We start from the raw sequence: 11,859 nt of genomic DNA on the forward strand, positions 1-11,859 counted from the left end.
ACAGCTCTCCATACCTGCAGTCCACCACAAGGACCACCCTCTCTAATCCCTGAAAAATGAAATCATCCTCAGTGACGAAGAGAGGGGGCTAAGTGCCCCCAATGGTCTCAGAGCATTGACTCTTCTAAGAGTCCTAAGAGTCCTGCTCACACTGATGGGGTGCAGCTGTGGGACCCTAATTTCAGAGATGATGTCCTCCACCCAACTCTCAAAAAGCTGAAAGGGTCTTCAGTAGAGATGGATAGTCGAGCTGGGCTATCAGACAGTCACCTCTGTAGCTGTAGTGTCATTTTTCCTATGGTCCAATGTGTAAATTAAACAAAAAAGTGCACGTTTGTTATGATGTCCAAGATGGGGACCAGGATGTGGACATAATAAAAAATTAGGGAACATGATAGGAGACATTTCTACAATACATATAATCATTCTTATCTATCTAATACGATGACAACAGCTCTCCATACCTGCAGTCCACAACAAGGACCACCCTCTCTAATCCCTGAAAAATGAAATCATCCTCAGTGACGAAGAGAGGGGGCTAAGCGCCCCCCATGGTTTTAGAGCATTGACTCTTCTAAGAGTCCTAAGAGTCCTGCTCACACTGATGGGGTGCAGCTGTGGGACCCTAATTTCAGAGATGATGTCCTCCACCCAACTCTCAAAAAGCTGAAAGGGTCTTCAGTAGAGATGGATAGTCGAGCTGGGCTATCAGACGGTCAACACTGTAGCTGTAGTGTCATTTTTCCTATGGTCCAATGTGTAAATTAAACAAAAAAGTGCACGTTTGTTATGATGTCCAAGATGGGGACCAGGATGTGGACATAATAAAAAATTAGGGAACATGATAGGAGACATTTCTACAATACATATAATCATTCTTATCTATCTAATACGATGACAACAGCTCTCCATACCTGCAGTCCACAACAAGGACCACCCTCTCTAATCCCTGAAAAATGAAATCATCCTCAGTGACGAAGAGAGGGGGCTAAGCGCCCCCCATGGTTTTAGAGCATTGACTCTTCTAAGAGTCCTAAGAGTCCTGCTTACACTGATGGGGTGCAGCTGTGGGACCCTATTTTAAGAGATGATGTCCTCCACCCAACTCTCAAAAAGCTGAAAGGGTCTTCAGTAGAGATGGATAGTCGAGCTGGGCTATCAGACGGTCACCTCTGTAGCTGTAGTGTCATTTTTCCTATGGTCCAATGTGTAAATTAAACAAAAAAGTGCACGTTTGTTATGATGTCCAAGATGGGGACCAGGATGTGGACATAATAAAAAATTAGGGAACATGATAGGAGACATTTCTACAATACATATAATCATTCTTATCTATCTAATACGATGACAACAGCTCTCCATACCTGCAGTCCACCACAAGGACCACCCTCTCTAATCCCTGAAAAATGAAATCATCCTCAGTGACGAAGAGAGGGGGCCAAGCGCCCCCCATGGTACCAGAGCATTGACTCTTCTAAGAGTCCTAAGAGTCCTGCTCACACTGATGGGGTGAAGCTGTGGGACCCTATTTTCAGAGATGATGTCCTCCACCCAACTCTCAAAAAGCTGAAAGGGTCTTCAGTAGAGATGGATAGTCGAGCTGGGCTATCAGACGGTCACCTCTGTAGCTGTAGTGTCATTTTTCCTATGGTCCAATGTGTAAATTAAACAAAAAAGTGCACGTTTGTTATGATTTCCAAGATGGGGACCATGATGTGGACATAATAAAAAAATAGGGAACATGATAGGAGACATTTCTACAATACATATAATCATTCTTATCTATCTAATACGATGACAACAGCTCTCCATACCTGCAGTCCACCACAAGGACCACCCTCTCTATTCCCTGAAAGGTGAAATCATCCTCAGTGACGAGGAGAGGGGGCTAAGCGCCCCCCATGGTCTCAGAGCATTGACTCTTCTAAGAGTCCTAAGAGTCCTGCTCACACTGATGGGGTGCAGCTGTGGGACCCTATTTTCAGAGATGATGTTCTCCACCCAACTCTCAAAAAGCTGAAAGGGTCTTCAGTAGAGATGGATAGTCGAGCTGGGCTATCAGACGGTCACCTCTGTAGCTGTAGTGTCATTTTTCCTATGGTCCAATGTGTAAATTAAACAAAAAAGTGCATGTTTGTTATGATGTCCAAGATGGGGACCAGGATGTGGACATAATAAAAAATTAGGGAACATGATAGGAGACATTTCTACAATACATATAATCATTCTTATCTATTTAATACGATGACAACAGCTCTCCATACCTGCAGTCCACCACAAGGACCACCCTCTCTAATCCCTGAAAAATGAAATCATCCTCAGTGACGAAGAGAGGGGGCTAAGCGCCCCCCATGGTCTCAGAGCATTGACTCTTCTAAGAGTCCTAAGAGTCCTGCTCACACTGATGGGGTGCAGCTGTGGGACCCTATTTTCAGAGATGATGTCCTCCACCCAACTCTCAAAAAGCTGAAAGGGTCTTCAGTAGAGATGGATAGTCGAGCTGGGCTATCAGACGGTCACCTCTGTAGCTGTAGTGTCATTTTTCCTATGGTCCAATGTGTAAATTAAACAAAAAAGTGCACGTTTGTTATGATGTCCAAGATGGGGACCAGGATGTGGACATACATTCTTATCTATCTAATACGATGATAACAGCTCTCCATATCTGCAGTCCACCACAAGGACCACCCTCTCTAATCCCTGAAAAATGAAATCATCCTCAGTGATGAAGAGAGGGGGCTAAGTGCCCCCAATGGTCTCAGAGCATTGACTCTTCTAAGAGTCCTAAGAGTCCTGCTCACACTGATGGGGTGCAGCTGTGGGACCCTATTTTCAGAGATGATGTCCTCCACCCAACTCTCAAAAAGATGAAAGGGTCTTCAGTAGAGATGGATAGTCGAGCTGGGCTATCAGACGGTCACCTCTGTAGCTGTAGTGTCATTTTTCCTATGGTCCAATGTGTAAATTAAACAAAAAAGTGCACGTTTGTTATGATGTCCAAGATGGGGACCAGGATGTGGACATAATAAAAAATTAGGGAACATGATAGGAGACATTTCTACAATACATATAATCATTCTTATCTATCTAATACGATGACAACAGCTCTCCATACCTGCAGTCCACCACAAGGACCACCCTCTCTAATCCCTGAAAAATGAAATCATCCTCAGTGACGAAGAGAGGGGGCTAAGCGCCCCCCATGGTTTTAGAGCATTGACTCTTCTAAGAGTCCTAAGAGTCCTGCTTACACTGATGGGGTGCAGCTGTGGGACCCTATTTTAAGAGATGATGTCCTCCACCCAACTCTCAAAAAGCTGAAAGGGTCTTCAGTAGAGATGGATAGTCGAGCTGGGCTATCAGACGGTCACCTCTGTAGCTGTAGTGTCATTTTTCCTATGGTCCAATGTGGAAATTAAACAAAAAAGTGCACGTTTGTTATGATGTCCAAGATGGGGACCAGGATGTGGACATAATAAAAAATTAGGGAACATGATAGGAGACATTTCTACAATACATATAATCATTCTTATCTATTTAATACGATGACAACAGCTCTCCATACCTGCAGTCCACCACAAGGACCACCCTCTCTAATCCCTGAAAAATGAAATCATCCTCAGTGACGAAGAGAGGGGGCTAAGCGCCCCCCATGGTCTCAGAGCATTGACTCTTCTAAGAGTCCTAAGAGTCCTGCTCACACTGATGGGGTGCAGCTGTGGGACCCTATTTTCAGAGATGATGTCCTCCACCCAACTCTCAAAAAGCTGAAAGGGTCTTCAGTAGAGATGGATTGTCGAGCTGGGCTATCAGACGGTCACCTCTGTAGCTGTAGTGTCATTTTTCCTATGGTCCAATGTGTAAATTAAACAAAAAAGTGCACGTTTGTTATGATGTCCAAGATGGGGACCAGGATGTGGACATAATAAAAAATTAGGGAACATGATAGGAGACATTTCTACAATACATATAATCATTCTTATCTACCTAATACGATGATAACAGCTCTCCATACCTGCAGTCCACCACAAGGACCACCCTCTCTAATCCCTGAAAAATGAAATCATCCTCAGTGACGAAGAGAGGGGGCTAAGTGCCCCCAATGGTCTCAGAGCATTGACTCTTCTAAGAGTCCTAAGAGTCCTGCTCACACTAATGGGGTGCAGCTGTGGGACCCTAATTTCAGAGATGATGTCCTCCACCCAACTCTCAAAAAGCTGAAAGGGTCTTCAGTAGAGATGGATAGTCGAGCTGGGCTATCAGACGGTCACCTCTGTAGCTGTAGTGTCATTTTTCCTATGGTCCAATGTGTAAATTAAACAAAAAAGTGCACGTTTGTTATGATGTCCAAGATGGGGACCAGGATGTGGACATAATAAAAAATTAGGGAACATGATAGGAGACATTTCTACAATACATATAATCATTCTTATCTATCTAATACGATGACAACAGCTCTCCATACCTGCAGTCCACAACAAGGACCACCCTCTCTAATCCCTGAAAAATGAAATCATCCTCAGTGACGAAGAGAGGGGGCTAAGCGCCCCCCATGGTTTTAGAGCATTGACTCTTCTAAGAGTCCTAAGAGTCCTGCTCACACTGATGGGGTGCAGCTGTGGGACCCTAATTTCAGAGATGATGTCCTCCACCCAACTCTCAAAAAGCTGAAAGGGTCTTCAGTAGAGATGGATAGTCGAGCTGGGCTATCAGACGGTCACCTCTGTAGCTGTAGTGTCATTTTTCCTATGGTCCAATGTGTAAATTAAACAAAAAAGTGCACGTTTGTTATGATGTCCAAGATGGGGACCAGGATGTGGACATAATAAAAAATTAGGGAACATGATAGGAGACATTTCTACAATACATATAATCATTCTTATCTATTTAATACGATGACAACAGCTCTCCATACCTGCAGTCCACCACAAGGACCACCCTCTCTAATCCCTGAAAAATGAAATCATCCTCAGTGACGAAGAGAGGGGGCTAAGCGCCCCCCATGGTCTCAGAGCATTGACTCTTCTAAGAGTCCTAAGAGTCCTGCTCACACTGATGGGGTGCAGCTGTGGGACCCTATTTTCAGAGATGATGTCCTCCACCCAACTCTCAAAAAGCTGAAAGGGTCTTCAGTAGAGATGGATTGTCGAGCTGGGCTATCAGACGGTCACCTCTGTAGCTGTAGTGTCATTTTTCCTATGGTCCAATGTGTAAATTAAACAAAAAAGTGCACGTTTGTTATGATGTCCAAGATGGGGACCAGGATGTGGACATAATAAAAAATTAGGGAACATGATAGGAGACATTTCTACAATACATATAATCATTCTTATCTACCTAATACGATGATAACAGCTCTCCATACCTGCAGTCCACCACAAGGACCACCCTCTCTAATCCCTGAAAAATGAAATCATCCTCAGTGACGAAGAGAGGGGGCTAAGTGCCCCCAATGGTCTCAGAGCATTGACTCTTCTAAGAGTCCTAAGAGTCCTGTTTACACTGATGGGGTGCAGCTGTGGGACCCTAATTTCAGAGATGATGTCCTCCACCCAACTCTCAAAAAGCTGAAAGGGTCTTCAGTAGAGATGGATAGTCGAGCTGGGCTATCAGACGGTCACCTCTGTAGCTGTAGTGTCATTTTTCCTATGGTCCAATGTGTAAATTAAACAAAAAAGTGCAAGTTTGTTATGATGTCCAAGATGGGGACCAGGATGTGGACATAATAAAAAATTAGGGAACATGATAGGAGACATTTCTACAATACATATAATCATTCTTATCTATCTAATACGATGACAACAGCTCTCCATACCTGCAGTCCACCACAAGGACCACCCTCTCTAATCCCTGAAAAATGAAATCATCCTCAGTGACGAAGAGAGGGGGCTAAGCGCCCCCATGGTCTCAGAGCATTAACTCTTCTAAGAGTCCTAAGAGTCCTGCTCACACTGATGGGTGCAGCTGTGGGACCCTATTTTCAGAGATGATGTCCTCCACCCAACTCTCAAAAAGCTGAAAGGGTCTTCAGTAGAGATGGATAGTCGAGCTGGGCTATCAGACGGTCACCTCTGTAGCTGTAGTGTCATTTTTCCTATGGCCCAATGTGTAAATTAAACAAAAAAGTGCACGTTTGTTATGATGTCCAAGATGGGGACCAGGATGTGGACATAATAAAAAATTAGGGAACATGATAGGAGACATTTCTACAATACATATAATCATTCTTATCTATCTAATACGATGACAACAGCTCTCCATACCTGCAGTCCACCACAAGGACCACCCTCTCTAATCCCTGAAAAATGAAATCATCCTCAGTGACGAAGAGAGGGGGCCAAGCGCCCCCCATGGTACCAGAGCATTGACTCTTCTAAGAGTCCTAAGAGTCCTGCTCACACTGATGGGGTGAAGCTGTGGGACCCTATTTTCAGAGATGATGTCCTCCACCCAACTCTCAAAAAGCTGAAAGGGTCTTCAGTAGAGATGGATAGTCGAGCTGGGCTATCAGACGGTCACCTCTGTAGCTGTAGTGTCATTTTTCCTATGGTCCAATGTGTAAATTAAACAAAAAAGTGCACGTTTGTTATGGTGTCCAAGATGGGGACCAGGATGTGGACATAATAAGAAATTAGGGAACATGATAGGAGACATTTCTACAATACATATAATCATTCTTATCTATCTAATACGATGACAACAGCTCTCCATACCTGCAGTCCACCACAAGTACCACCCTCTCTAATCCCTGAAAAATGAAATCATCCTCAGGGACGAAGAGAGGGGGCTAAGCGCCCCCCATGGTTTTAGAGCATTGACTCTTCTAAGAGTCCTAAGAGTCCTGCTTACACTGATGGGGTGCAGCTGTGGGACCCTATTTTCAGAGATGATGTCCTCCACCCAACTCTCAAAAAGCTGAAAGGGTCTTCAGTAGAGATGGATAGTCGAGCTGGGCTATCAGACGGTCACCTCTGTAGCTGTAGTGTCATTTTTCCTATAATCCAATGTGTAAATTAAACAAAAAAGTGCACGTTTGTTATGATGTTCAAGATGGGGACCAGGATGTGGACATAATAAAAAATTAGGGAACATGATAGGAGACATTTCTACAATACATATAATCATTCTTATCTATCTAATACGATCACAACAGCTCTCCATACCTGCAGTCCACCACAAGGACCACTCTCTCTAATCCCTGAAAAATGAAATCATCCTCAGTGACGAAGAGAGGGGGCTAAGCGCCCCCCATGGTCTCAGAGCATTGACTCTTCAAAGAGTCCTAAGATTCCTGCTCACACTGATGGGGTGCAGCTGTGGGACCCTATTTTCAGAGATGATGTCCTCCACCCAACTCTCAAAAAGCTGAAAGGGTCTTCAGTAGAGATGGATAGTCGAGCTGGGCTATCAGACGGTCACCTCTGTAGCTGTAGTGTCATTTTTCCTATGGTCCAATGTGTAAATTAAACAAAACAGTGCACGTTTGATATGATTTCCAAGATGGGGACCAGGATGTGGACATAATAAAAAAATAGGGAACAAGATAGGAGACATTTCTACAATACATATAATCATTCTTATCTATCTAATACGATGACAACAGCTCTCCATACCTGCAGTCCACCACAAGGACCACCCTCTCTATTCCCTGAAAAGTGAAATCATCCTCAGTGACGAAGAGAGGGGGCTAAGCGCCCCCCATGGTCTCAGAGCATTGACTCTTCTAAGAGTCCTAAGAGTCCTGCTCACACTGATGGGGTGCAGCTGTGGGACCCTATTTTCAGAGATGATGTTCTCCACCCAACTCTCAAAAAGCTGAAAGGGTCTTCAGTAGAGATGGATAGTCGAGCTGGGCTATCAGACGGTCACCTCTGTAGCTGTAGTGTCATTTTTCCTATGGTCCAATGTGTAAATTAAACAAAAAAGTGCACATTTGTTATGATGTCCAAGATGGGGACCAGGATGTGGACATAATAAAAAATTAGGGAACATGATAGGAGACATTTCTACAATACATATAATCATTCTTATCTATTTAATACGATGACAACAGCTCTCCATACCTGCAGTCCACCACAAGGACCACCCTCTCTAATCCCTGAAAAATGAAATCATCCTCAGTGACGAAGAGAGGGGGCTAAGCGCCCCCCATGGTCTCAGAGCATTGACTCTTCTAAGAGTCCTAAGAGTCCTGCTCACACTGATGGGGTGCAGCTGTGGGACCCTATTTTCAGTGATGATGTCCTCCACCCAACTCTCAAAAAGCTGAAAGGGTCTTCAGTAGAGATGGATAGTCGAGCTGGGCTATCAGACGGTCACCTCTGTAGCTGTAGTGTCATTTTTCCTATGGTCCAATGTGTAAATTAAACAAAAAAGTGCACGTTTGTTATGATGTCCAAGATGGGGACCAGGATGTGGACATAATAAAAAATTAGGGAACATGATAGGAGACATTTCTACAATACATATAATCATTCTTATCTATCTAATACGATGATAACAGCTCTCCATATCTGCAGTCCACCACAAGGACCACCCTCTCTAATCCCTGAAAAATGAAATCATCCTCAGTGATGAAGAGAGGGGGCTAAGTGCCCCCAATGGTCTCAGAGCATTGACTCTTCTAAGAGTCCTAAGAGTCCTGCTCACACTGATGGGGTGCAGCTGTGGGACCCTATTTTCAGAGATGATGTCCTCCACCCAACTCTCAAAAAGCTGAAAGGGTCTTCAGTAGAGATGGATAGTCGAGCTGGGCTATCAGACGGTCACCTCTGTAGCTGTAGTGTCATTTTTCCTATGGTCCAATGTGTAAATTAAACAAAAAAGTGCACGTTTGTTATGATGTCCAAGATGGGGACCAGGATGTGGACATAATAAAAAATTAGGGAACATGATAGGAGACATTTCTATAATACATATAATCATTCTTATCTATCTAATACGATGACAACAGCTCTCCATACCTGCAGTCCACCACAAGGACCACCCTCTCTAATCCCTGAAAAATGAAATCATCCTCAGTGACGAAGAGAGGGGGCTAAGCGCCCCCCATGGTTTTAGAGCATTGACTCTTCTAAGAGTCCTAAGAGTCCTGCTTACACTGATGGGGTGCAGCTGTGGGACCCTATTTTAAGAGATGATGTCCTCCACCCAACTCTCAAAAAGCTGAAAGGGTCTTCAGTAGAGATGGATAGTCGAGCTGGGCTATCAGACGGTCACCTCTGTAGCTGTAGTGTCATTTTTCCTATGGTCCAATGTGGAAATTAAACAAAAAAGTGCACGTTTGTTATGATGTCCAAGATGGGGACCAGGATGTGGACATAATAAAAAATTAGGGAACATGATAGGAGACATTTCTACAATACATATAATCATTCTTATCTATTTAATACGATGACAACAGCTCTCCATACCTGCAGTCCACCACAAGGACCACCCTCTCTAATCCCTGAAAAATGAAATCATCCTCAGTGACGAAGAGAGGGGGCTAAGCGCCCCCCATGGTCTCAGAGCATTGACTCTTCTAAGAGTCCTAAGAGTCCTGCTCACACTGATGGGGTGCAGCTGTGGGACCCTATTTTCAGAGATGATGTCCTCCACCCAACTCTCAAAAAGCTGAAAGGGTCTTCAGTAGAGATGGATTGTCGAGCTGGGCTATCAGACGGTCACCTCTGTAGCTGTAGTGTCATTTTTCCTATGGTCCAATGTGTAAATTAAACAAAAAAGTGCACGTTTGTTATGATGTCCAAGATGGGGACCAGGATGTGGACATAATAAAAAATTAGGGAACATGATAGGAGACATTTCTACAATACATATAATCATTCTTATCTACCTAATACGATGATAACAGCTCTCCATACCTGCAGTCCACCACAAGGACCACCCTCTCTAATCCCTGAAAAATGAAATCATCCTCAGTGACGAAGAGAGGGGGCTAAGTGCCCCCAATGGTCTCAGAGCATTGACTCTTCTAAGAGTCCTAAGAGTCCTGCTCACACTGATGGGGTGCAGCTGTGGGACCCTAATTTCAGAGATGATGTCCTCCACCCAACTCTCAAAAAGCTGAAAGGGTCTTCAGTAGAGATGGATAGTCGAGCTGGGCTATCAGACGGTCACCTCTGTAGCTGTAGTGTCATTTTTCCTATGGTCCAATGTGTAAATTAAACAAAAAAGTGCACGTTTGTTATGATGTCCAAGATGGGGACCAGGATGTGGACATAATAAAAAATTAGGGAACATGATAGGAGACATTTCTACAATACATATAATCATTCTTATCTATCTAATACGATGACAACAGCTCTCCATACCTGCAGTCCACAACAAGGACCACCCTCTCTAATCCCTGAAAAATGAAATCATCCTCAGTGACGAAGAGAGGGGGCTAAGCGCCCCCCATGGTTTTAGAGCATTGACTCTTCTAAGAGTCCTAAGAGTCCTGCTCACACTGATGGGGTGCAGCTGTGGGACCCTAATTTCAGAGATGATGTCCTCCACCCAACTCTCAAAAAGCTGAAAGGGTCTTCAGTAGAGATGGATAGTCGAGCTGGGCTATCAGACGGTCACCTCTGTAGCTGTAGTGTCATTTTTCCTATGGTCCAATGTGTAAATTAAACAAAAAAGTGCACGTTTGTTATGATGTCCAAGATGGGGACCAGGATGTGGACATAATAAAAAAATAGGGAACATGATAGGAGACATTTCTACAATACATATAATCATTCTTATCTATCTAATACGATGACAACAGCTCTCCATACCTGCAGTCCACCACAAGGACCACCCTCTCTATTCCCTGAAAAGTGAAATCATCCTCAGTGACGAAGAGAGGGGGCTAAGCGCCCCCCATGGTCTCAGAGCATTGACTCTTCTAAGAGTCCTAAGAGTCCTGCTCACACTGATGGGGTGCAGCTGTGGGACCCTATTTTCAGAGATGATGTTCTCCACCCAACTCTCAAATAGCTGAAAGGGTCTTCAGTAGAGATGGATAGTCGAGCTGGGCTATCAGACGGTCACCTCTGTAGCTGTAGTGTCATTTTTCCTATGGTCCAATGTGTAAATTAAACAAAAAAGTGCACGTTTGTTATGATGTCCAAGATGGGGACCAGGATGTGGACATAATAAAAAATTAGGGAACATGATAGGAGACATTTCTACAATACATATAATCATTCTTATCTATTTAATACGATGACAACAGCTCTCCATACCTGCAGTCCACCACAAGGACCACCCTCTCTAATCCCTGAAAAATGAAATCATCCTCAGTGACGAAGAGAGGGGGCTAAGCGCCCCCCATGGTCTCAGAGCATTGACTCTTCTAAGAGTCCTAAGAGTCCTGCTCACACTGATGGGGTGCAGCTGTGGGACCCTATTTTCAGAGATGATGTCCTCCACCCAACTCTCAAAAAGCTGAAAGGGTCTTCAGTTGAGATGGATAGTCGAGCTGGGCTATCAGACGGTCACCTCTGTAGCTGTAGTGTCATTTTTCCTATGGTCCAATGTGTAAATTAAACAAAAAAGTGCACGTTTGTTATGATGTCCAAGATGGGGACCAGGATGTGGACATAATAAAAAATTAGGGAACATGATAGGAGACATTTCTACAATACATATAATCATTCTTATCTATCTAATACGATGACAACAGCTCTCCATACCGTATTTCATGGTCAATCCAGGTTTGTCAGTGATGGCACTGACATAATGTATGGCGTCTTTTTCGGGCGTTATCCTTTGCCTTTTCATTGTGAAAATCCAGTTGCCTATATCAAAGCAAATTCTACTACTTGTAAAGTATGCAGAAAATGAAATGTAGAACATATAACATCAACTGCTTAGGAACGCATCATAGGT

This window comes from Anomaloglossus baeobatrachus, unplaced genomic scaffold (assembly GCF_048569485.1).
Source record: "Anomaloglossus baeobatrachus isolate aAnoBae1 unplaced genomic scaffold, aAnoBae1.hap1 Scaffold_39, whole genome shotgun sequence".
In the NCBI taxonomy this organism is placed as follows: Eukaryota; Metazoa; Chordata; class Amphibia; order Anura; family Aromobatidae; genus Anomaloglossus; species Anomaloglossus baeobatrachus.